Source organism: Nycticebus coucang, chromosome 1 (assembly GCF_027406575.1).
Source record: "Nycticebus coucang isolate mNycCou1 chromosome 1, mNycCou1.pri, whole genome shotgun sequence".
NCBI classification, from domain to species: Eukaryota; Metazoa; Chordata; class Mammalia; order Primates; family Lorisidae; genus Nycticebus; species Nycticebus coucang.
Genome location: NC_069780.1, coordinates 175,810,795 through 175,820,922, shown reverse-complemented (window position 1 = coordinate 175,820,922; position 10,128 = coordinate 175,810,795). Strand labels below are relative to the sequence as shown.

The 10,128-nt window shown below is 34.2% G+C and overlaps 1 non-coding gene across 1 annotated transcript; it reads left to right on the top strand.

The window, feature by feature from the left end:
* Window positions 1-509: 509 nt before the first annotated feature.
* On the top strand, window positions 510-616 carry LOC128592026 (U6 spliceosomal RNA). The gene has a single exon (XR_008381746.1). It is a non-coding gene; the product is annotated as a U6 spliceosomal RNA (small nuclear RNA).
* Window positions 617-10,128: the final 9,512 nt, after the last annotated feature.

The following is a 10,128-nucleotide window of genomic DNA, read 5'->3' as shown; positions in this document are numbered from 1 at the left end:
GACTATACTCTTCACTTTAAATATATTCAATGAATGATGGGGTGAGCAGAAGGTTTTACTTAAATCATGGTTTCTTCTTACATTACTTCTAATATTGTCTTTATTTTCTTTAAAATACATAATTACTCAAAGGAGGAACGAAAACAAAACTTGCTTCTCTACAGCTCTCAACACATCTCCCAGTTATAAAACTAAACTCTTAGGTGGCGGCTGTGGCTCAAAGGAGTAGGGCGTTGGCCTGGGGAGGTGGTGGGTTCAAACCCAGCCCCAGCCCCAGCCCCAGCCAAAACTGCAAAAAAAAAAAAAAAAAAGAAAGAAAGAAAAAGAAAAAGAAACTAAACTCTTAGATTGAATATACCTTTCTTGATATTCACATAAGTGCTTTTTATTCTTATGCTTCTATTTTTGTGCCATTTAAAAAGATGGATGAGATGGATATGTGTTATGACCAATGACATCCAAGATTCTTTTTCCTCGAGTAAAAATCATTTCTAAAAGCAAAATTATCTGTGCTCGCTTCGGCAGCACATATACTAAAATTGGAACGATACAGAGAAGATTAGCATGGCCCCTGCGCAAGGATGACACGCAAATTCGTGAAGCGTTCCATATTTAAAAAAAATAAAAATAAAAAAAAATAAAAGCAAAATTATCAAACTTTAAAAGTATTTTGCTCAATATTTTCTTTTAAATTGAAGATCAATCAATCTTCTCAGTAGCATGGAAATGAATCACTCCATTCTTCAGCTTGCCAAGAGAGACTTTAAACTATACAATTACACATGAAGGAAAATCACTGGATATTCTAACTAAAATATGCTTTAAAATTAAAAATGGAAGTTCCTTTTTATACTTTTTCTTTTTTTTTAGACAGAGTCTTACTTTGTCGCCTTCAGTAGAGTGCTATGAATTCACAGCTCACAGCAACCTCCACCTCTTAGGCTTAGGTGATTCTCTTGCCTCAGCCTCTGGAGTAGCTGGGACTACAGGTGCCCACCACAACACCTGGCAATTTTTTGTTGCAATTTGGCCGGGGCCGGGCTCGAACCCACCACCCTCAGTATATGGGGCCAGCACCCTATTCACTGAGCCACAGGTGCTGCTCACCTTTTTGTACTTTTTCAATGAAAGAAAAAATAAGGAACAGTGTGAAGAACACTGTTTGCATTTTAGAGGTCAAATCTGCAGTCAAACGAAGTTGCTTATTAATAGAGTAATATGAACCTAACATAATTTTCAAATGTTGGACAGCTGTTATATATTTCCATCATCACCCTGGCTTCATACTGTGTTTGTGATAAAAGAATGTGCTTCAGTAAAGTCAAACTGACCATTATTTACAATATTAATTCTCTTTGGATTTGCTTTGAGAAAAATATAAATATGAGAAATGCCAATTGTTGGCTGTAGCTCTCTTGGATAGAATAAATGGTATATACAATCTTAATCCTGACTTTTAGAGACTCAACACATTTGAGAATTATTTGTTAGACAATTGAAAAGAAACAATTGGTTATAAAAATGAGCCAATAATCACATACATCTGTGAATATAGTAATTATCCTCTATATCTCCCTTTCGATACTTGAAGAGGTCATGACCGTAATTGCATTACACATGGATTCTTCAGATTATATTTTGTTTTTCTAAAATTTTCCCTCACCTAAAAGTCTTAATTTTGCTTACTAGAGGAAATCATGTTAGGTATATTTTTATAGTCTGTAATCAGAAAATTTGAGTTAGTTGTAATTATTTGGATCATTGAATTTAACTAAGGAAATTTCATAGGTGAATAAAATAAGAACAAGGGGAAAGAGGAAATTTTTTTCTATGATTGCTTAGTAGTTAGGAATAGAACTGAAGTTTCCTAGTTTCTTAACAAAAACTACCTTCTACTTTTTTTTTTTTTTTTTTGCTTTTTGTTGGTGTTTGATTGACAGTTATTAAAAATACATCTGCTATTCTTGTGTTAGGTAGAATACAGTTTTTAATAATATCAGGCACTTCGGGGGGTGCCCGTGGCTCAAGGAGTAGGGTGCTGGTCCCATATGCCGGAGGTGGTGGGTTCAAACCCAGCCCTGGCCAAAAAAAAAAAAAAAAAATAATAATAATAATAATATCAGGCACGTAATTCTGCTGTTTAGAAATAAACCCTCTTGGAGACATTATTTCAACTTACTTTCATAAACAAAAATAATTCAAGCAATATTATCTAGGCAAAGCAACTAATCACCAGCACAACTATTCAATACTTGAAATCGAGTATATACCAATGCATGGATTATACCTTTTAAAATCCAGATCAAGGTAATATACACATTAGAAATTTATAAATAAAAAATGCCAGCTTTTACATTTTTAAATAAATTCCCTGGGTTGAGGTTGGAAATTATTATTTATCTCTTAAGATATTTCATAAACAAGCCTGAAGACAAAGATGTACAGCAGATTTTACAGGTATCTAAGTAGCAATTGAAAAGCGTAACAGTATGAGTGTAATGCACAAATTTCCATTTTATTACTATGTCTTAGAAATGTATAGGTAGCCAGAATATTTATAGGATTTAAAAAATTAAAACTTTTTCAATTTAAAATGTCAGACTTTTAGATATTAACCATTAACTAGATCAGAAAATAATAGACACAAAGTTGCTTGGTTGAAATATAAACTTCATAGTGTCAGATAAAAACCTAATCCGGAAATAAGTAAGAAAATATTATTTGAAAGTATTACTTAAGAAGAGGAAAGGGACTAAATGGTCTGAATCTAAGATCTATAACACAGCTTAAGAGTTAAGAAGAAAAGAGTTTTGTTGTCGTTGTTTTGGTGGAATTTTTGTTGTTGATTGTAAATAAGAATCAGATTTGAGGAAATTCCATGAGGGAGGGTGGTGGGATTCTTCAGTAGATTATAAAATACACCAGTCAGTCAGCCTATTCTACAGAGGGACCATTAAAGGAAGGGCTGTGTGCTCACTTGGGCTACACACGGATCAAAGTCCAGGAGTCCTGGGAAAGAAAGGAGAGAAGTTAACCACAGCTCAATCAAGACAAGGTAACAGGTATTTTATACAAAGTGGCCAGTGGATACAAAGAGTTAAACTAATTATTTATGTGGAAAATGATGGAAATTTGGAATGTCCGAGTCCAGGATAAACACAAAAAATGTGAAGGAGTAATTTTTAAGTCATAGGGGAAGCATGGTTGTTTGCAGAAAGCTATTTCCTGGTATACAGTGTGACAAGGACTTTTAAAATTTTTTTTTTTTCTTTTTGAAGTGTTTTAATTTCTTTAATTAATTTATTTTTAATTGACAAATAAAAATTGTCTATGTGTACATAGTGAAATGGCTCGGTTGGGCTAGTTAATATATGCATTGCTTCACATACTTATGTTTTTGTTGTCTACTCTCTAAAGGATTTTCTTTCTTTTTAAAAATATTTTATTTTAGATTAATATGAGGGCACAAATGTTTAGGTTATATTGTTTTCAATTCTAAGATAAAGCTTAATTTGGCGTTGAGCCCCTCCCAGGAGTGGGGTGCTGGACACCCTCACATTGTGTGCATTATGTGAGATCTTGACATGACACTCCTTCCTCTCCCCTGCCCCTTGCTTGATTATGCTTGTGTTTTTCTTTCACTTGGGTGTTTAGTTGTTTATCTATTGGTTTTATGTTAGCATTGAGTACATTGGATACCTTTCCCCCCCTTCTTGTGATACTTTTCTACTAAGGATATGTTTCAGCTCCATTCAGATCAATGTAAACAATGTAATGTCTTTCTTTCTTTCTCTCTCTCTCTCTCTTTCTTTCTTTTTCTTTCTTTCTTTCTGACAGAGTCTCACTGTGTCACTCCCTATAGAGTACTGTAGTGCCACAGCTCACAGCAACCTCTAAATCTTGGGCTTAAGCGATTCTCTTGCCTCAGCCTTCCACGTAGCTGGGACTACAGGCACCCACCACAGTGCCCGGCTATTTTTTTGTTGTAGTTGTCATTGTTGTTTGGCAGGCCCAGGACAGGTTTGAACCCACCAACTCTGGTATATGTGGCCATCACCGGAACCACTGAACTACAGGAGCTGAGCCAAGTTTCCGTCTTTTCTTATGGTTGAATAGTACTCCACGGTATACATACACCACAGTTTGTTAATCCATTCATGGGTTCATGGGCACTTGAATTGCTCCCACATCTTAGCAATTATGAATTGAGCTGCAATAAACATTCTAGTGTAAATGCCCTTGTGGTAAATGATTTTCTTTTTCCCTTCTGGGCAGATACCTAATAATGGAATTGAAGGATCAAATGGAAGTTCAATTTTTAGTTCTTTGAGAATTCTGCATATTTCTTTTCATAGAGGTTGTATTAGTTTGCAATCCCAGCAGCAGTTCAAAAGTGTTTCCTTCTATCCACATTCACACCAGCATCTGTAGATTTGGAGTTTTGATGTGAGCTAATCTCACTGGAGCTAGGTGATATCTCAGAGTGGTTTTGGTTTGCATTTCTCTGGTGATTAGGGATGATGAGTAATTATTATGTTTGTTCACCGTTCATCTGTCTTCTTCAGAGAAGTGTTAGTTCAAGTCTCTTGCCTACTTTTAAATGGGGTTGTTTGTTCTTTTCTTATTGATTAATTTGAGTTCTCTATAGATTCTAGTTATCAGCCCTTTATCAGATTCATTAGCATGCAAATATCTTCTCCTATTCTGAAGACTGTCTGTTTGCATTAGTCGTGGTAACTTTAGCTGTGCAGAAGACTTTTAGCTTGCTCACATCCATTTATAGCATATGTTTGGTGTTGCTGCAATTGCAAAGGGAGTTCCTCTTGATAAAATCCTTTCCTAGGCCAATTTTATCAAGAATTTTCCCAACAATTGTTTCTAGAATTTTTATTGTTTCATGCCTTACATTTAATTTTTTTACTACTCTCTACAGGATTTTCAAAATATGAGACATTGTCCTTAACTGGAGTCACCATGCTATACAGCAGATCTCTGGAACTTATTCCTCCTAATCGAATTTTCAGTTCCCACTAGTGGTTGAACATCTTCACAACCCCCAAGCCACTGTTGACCAGGATTTCATAAACAACTCTTTTTTCTAGGAATCCAACTCTCAGGCAAAAATAAATATGGTCCTTACAGTTTACTTTTAAGAGTTTATACCATATGAAATGTATTTTTATTCAACTTATATATTTAATTACTATGTTCTAGCAACCAGAGGCTTAATAGTTACTAAGAGAGACAAAATAGTTTAACTCACAAGTTTAGCATGAAAAAAATAGTGTTTTTCATACACAATGAGATTTTTAAAAGTGACATGAATAATTTATGAGACAGCATACCAAAAAAACTTGAGGATGAGTAGAACTAAAGGTCCAGGTTGATAGACAAAATTGTAGGGAGAACTGGCATATGCAGTTCCTCAGACAGATATAACCACATACTTAAAGATGGAGAGTTCGGTGATACCTTTGGCTATTACAACATAAGAGTGTGAGATATCAGAGGAAAACAAAAAGGTAAGAAATAATAGAATATAGTAAATCGTGAAGTAAAAGTGGTGACAACATTAGATAACCAAAGGCTTTGAGTTGTTCAGCACAGGGCTATTAATTTAATTTAATTTAATTCAATTTAATTTAATTTTAGGGATGAAGTCTCACAATGTTCAAGTCTCACATGGGAGATTGAGTCTAGAACCTCCTGTAAATACCAAAGTTCACAGGTATTCAATTCCTGATATAAAATGGCATAGTATTTGCATATAACATACAGATACCCTCTCATATACTTTAAATCATCTCTAGATTACTTAATTCCTAACTCAATGTAATGCTATGCAAATAGTTGTTATGCTTCATCGTTTAGAGAAAGAATGACCAAAACAAAGTCTTCATATGCTCAGCACAGATGCAATTAAAAAAATTGACACGTGGTTGGTTGAATCTACAGATGCGTATATATTGTCTGTTGCAAGGAATTGCTTCACATGATATGGAGGGTAACATGTACCAGCATTTTCAGTTGGCGCTAGTGGTCAAAGAAAGGCACTTCCATTCTGCGTCCTCAAGCATGCCAAGGAGGAGAGCTGATGACATGACTTCCTGTTTGAAAGTCAGTAGCCTCAAGACCCAAAAGGAGATGATATTTCAGTGTGATTTTGAAGACCAGAGAAATCTAACATCTCAACAGAGTCAGGCAGGAAGAGTTTTATCTTCATGCAGCCTTTTCGTTCAATTCAGGCCTTCTGTTGATTGCAAGAGGTCCATCCACTTTAGGGAGAGGAATCTCCTTTTCTCAGTCTATTGATTCAATATTACCCTTACTCAAACACTCTCTCAAAGACACAGCCAAAATAATAATTGACCAAATGTCTGGGCACCTGTGGCACACTCAACTTTATACATAAAATTAATCATTATACCAGACAAATGATAATCATGGTAGAGATGTGGACTAAGCTGTTGATTCTACAGTTGTTGAAAGTGAGCAAATGGCATTGAAGTCACGGAGATAGATGAAAGTGTTCATAGGGATACAGAGTGAGCTGTATAGTAAAAGTAAACTTGTGAGAGAAACGAGAGCTTTCAACACTCTAGTGTAAGAAAAAGGGGATGGAATTGTAATGAAGATGGTGGATAAAAATCAAGGAAAGTATCAGTTATGGAATCTCAAGGGAGATTTTTTAAAGGATAAAATGGTTAATGGTATTAAATGCTTGTGAGGATCAAGAAACTGTGGCTTTACCTACAAAAGACGCACTGGAGAACTTATCAAGAAGAATACTCGTAGACAGAGCCCGAAGCCAGACTGAAGTATGCTGAACTGCGAGTTAAGTTTGATAAATAAACAAAAGACAACAACAACAAAATAGAGAGAGTGCAACCCAGGTGCTCACGAAGTTTAGCTATGAAATGAAGAAGAGGCAACAGGCTTCCGTTTAAGAGGACCATGAGAGGAAAGGGACAAATAAATGAGATGCAACTTTCAAGGAAAGGGATGCTATTCTGACTACCCTGAACTCTTCAAGGATATTCAGTTATCATTTACCTACATTTACAATGATACCAATAAAGTATACAAAAATAGGTTTCTAAAAGAGTTAGTCTGCGTAAATTGCCCATACCATTTCATATGTTGGATTTTTGTCATGGGCTAGCTTTCAAACCCAGAATATAAAGAAGTTATTCCTTAAATAGAGAGAACTTTGATGTAATTCTGCCAAGTCTCATACTGTGCCGTGGCGATTGCTGGTTTCCTCTACTGAAACCATATGACCTTCATCTATTTTTCATAGCTCAGCAAACTCATTCATGTCATTGGTAATTTTACTAAGATGTTCTCTCTTTTTCTGAAATAGTTTCAAGCATTTTACCACACTTCTATTTCTTCTCTTTTATCTAATTAATGTCTGCTTCTTTTCATCTCTCAGATCAATCATCATTTACTTACAGAAAGTTTTTCAAACATCCTTACAACTTTTTCTAATAAAAATATTATCTTAAGTATTTCTCTTGAAAATTAAAAAAAATTACTAAGAGATTCTTTAATTTAAGTCTGTTCACCCAACTGGAACGTAATATTTCTTAGAACATAGTTAATTCTTTTATTTCCCCCTTTCATTGTTATATCATACCACCGATAAGTCCCTCTCAAAAATAAAATGCTTACATCAATATCAAGTATACAGGACACTTGCTCAACTGCAACTTGGACTTTACCTAACAAACGAAAACAATTTAACTTAATTGTATGTGCCCTTAATATCATTTGAAATTTAAAAAAAAAGTCAAATTCTCAGTAAATATTTGTAAAATAAATTAATATACAAAACCAAGCTGAATATATTGGGCTAAAAATCAGAAGTGTATGTGAAAAGCAAGTTAACATAATCCTTAACAGTCTTGATATGTAACTATGAACACTACACTTAAAAGAAGAAGATAAATTTTCTAGACAGGAACATAAATTTTTATTATATATTTATTATGGTGTCAATTATTACATCAAATTTATAATTGGTATTTATTTGAGGGATAACAACTTAAACAAGCTTTCTTTTTGTATGAGATTTTCTAAGACATTTTAGAGCTATTAAAACTTTCTTATTTTAGGAAAGCTGTGAGAAATAGTCCCAGAGATAATATGACATATAATCCAAAGTACTTAATAATTTGTTTCAAGTGTTTGTAAATTATCTGGACAAGTTGTAGCATTGAGAATTGTACAGTAAAAGTATTTTACTCAATACGAAGGCTGTATGTTTTACAGGCAACTGGGGAATAACGTTTGTATATCTTTCTGAAACAAACAGCAAATGTATAATCACAGAACCATAGATTAATACCATCAGTGAAACTTGAGAGCACAAATCCCATCTATAGCATCTTATGTAGATATTAATTTTCAATTTCTTCTGCAATAATCCTTAATGCTTTGGACAGATGCCAGTTCTTTGGTAAAATCTCCAGTGATCAAAAAAGTCATGTTTATTTTAGGCCAGCACGTCTCCCTTTGGAACAAACTCACTCTCTCTTTCTCTTTCTAGCTTTCTTTTTAAAATACAAATCATCATCCAAAGCAGGATTAAAAAATACCCAACTTATCTTTCATCATTTCTCATATGTCTGAAAACCTGTGAATCCTTCTTCTGGGGTCAATATCCTTGTTCCACGCAGATCAGTGTTTTCAAGCTGCTTATACCAAAAGCTGCCTTGACATAGCTGTTTAATATTGCACTTGAGAGTTTCATTTATGTTAAACTTTATCTTGTTTCCCCTTTATACATTCACCTTTTTCTTCCACATTAGTTATCTCTCTTAGCTCTGTTCTATAAATGTTCTAGACAAACTTTCTCAATTTATAATAAAACATTAAGAAAGAATAAACCAACTAAGATTTTACAAAAAGAGTTCTATGAGTCACTCATGGACAGCTCTTCCATTTTCAGCAATTTGTTCTGTTATATTATCTAAAACTATTCTTCTATAAAAAACTTAAACATGCTGGATAACATTTGACAAACATACTTTTCATATGCAGAGTTGAGCTTTTGAGAAAAAAATATAGAAATAGCTGAGGACCAAAAATGGAGAGGAGGCTGAGAAAGCTAGCAGAAAGCGTTTAAGCTGACAACTAGTTTTGTTACTTGGCAGGGTGGATGAGTGTTCAGTTACCTCAGTTAGACAAGTGGTACTTGTTTTAAAGGTAATTTCCCAGCAGAGTTAAATACTTAATCTTGCATGAGGTGTGGAATTGGCGCCTTACTAAAAGAAGCCCTTAAAAAAAAAAAGTCCACTTTTAAGGGACCAATGCTCAATGGCAGTGTGCATTAGGGAAATATGTGCAGAAGGAAAAAAAAAATATGAAAAGCAAGACTAAATGTCTCCTTCTGGGCTGCAGGAGAAGAAGAAAGAATGCCCTTAACCTGACAACTGATAACCAGAGATTTTCTTTGATGTCGGCTTGGGTTTGAATTAACATTGCAAAGTTTTGTAAACCCAGACTGATAAATTCATCATTAAATAGTTGTAGACTTTTCACACAACGTGTGTGCCTGCTAAAATAAAATTCAAAATGTCTCTTTCTTGGAGAAAAGAAAGATATTAAAATAAGAAGTTAAATCTATCCTGACTGATAACATTGCACTGAACAGTGGTTGCTTATGTTTCAAAGTAACAAAAATACATTATAAGAAAAATATATGCATCAGTAGAGATTGCAAACGGCAGAATGAAAGAGGCATAAAAGTCATACGGAGGGCATAGAATATAAAACAATGATAGTCCAAGAAGCAGAGAAAATTATTAGTTACTCTATTAAATGAGGATGTTTACAAAACAGATTCTAGAAATAAAATAAATGTATTCAGTAGAATAAAAAGCTCAAGACACGAGTGAGTCTATATGTATTTCAGTATATAAAACTGAAAAGAGGATATGTAACCTAGTTATTGGGATTATTAAATTTTCTCAAATAAAAAAAAAAGGTAAAGACATGTAAACTATGCAAACAGTAAGTAGATATGAACATTCCGAGATGTTCCAGTATATGTCCCACTCTCCTTCCAATGAAAGGATTTCAGAGAACACTGGACAAGGGCACAAAAAGGTTTTTAGAAGGCAA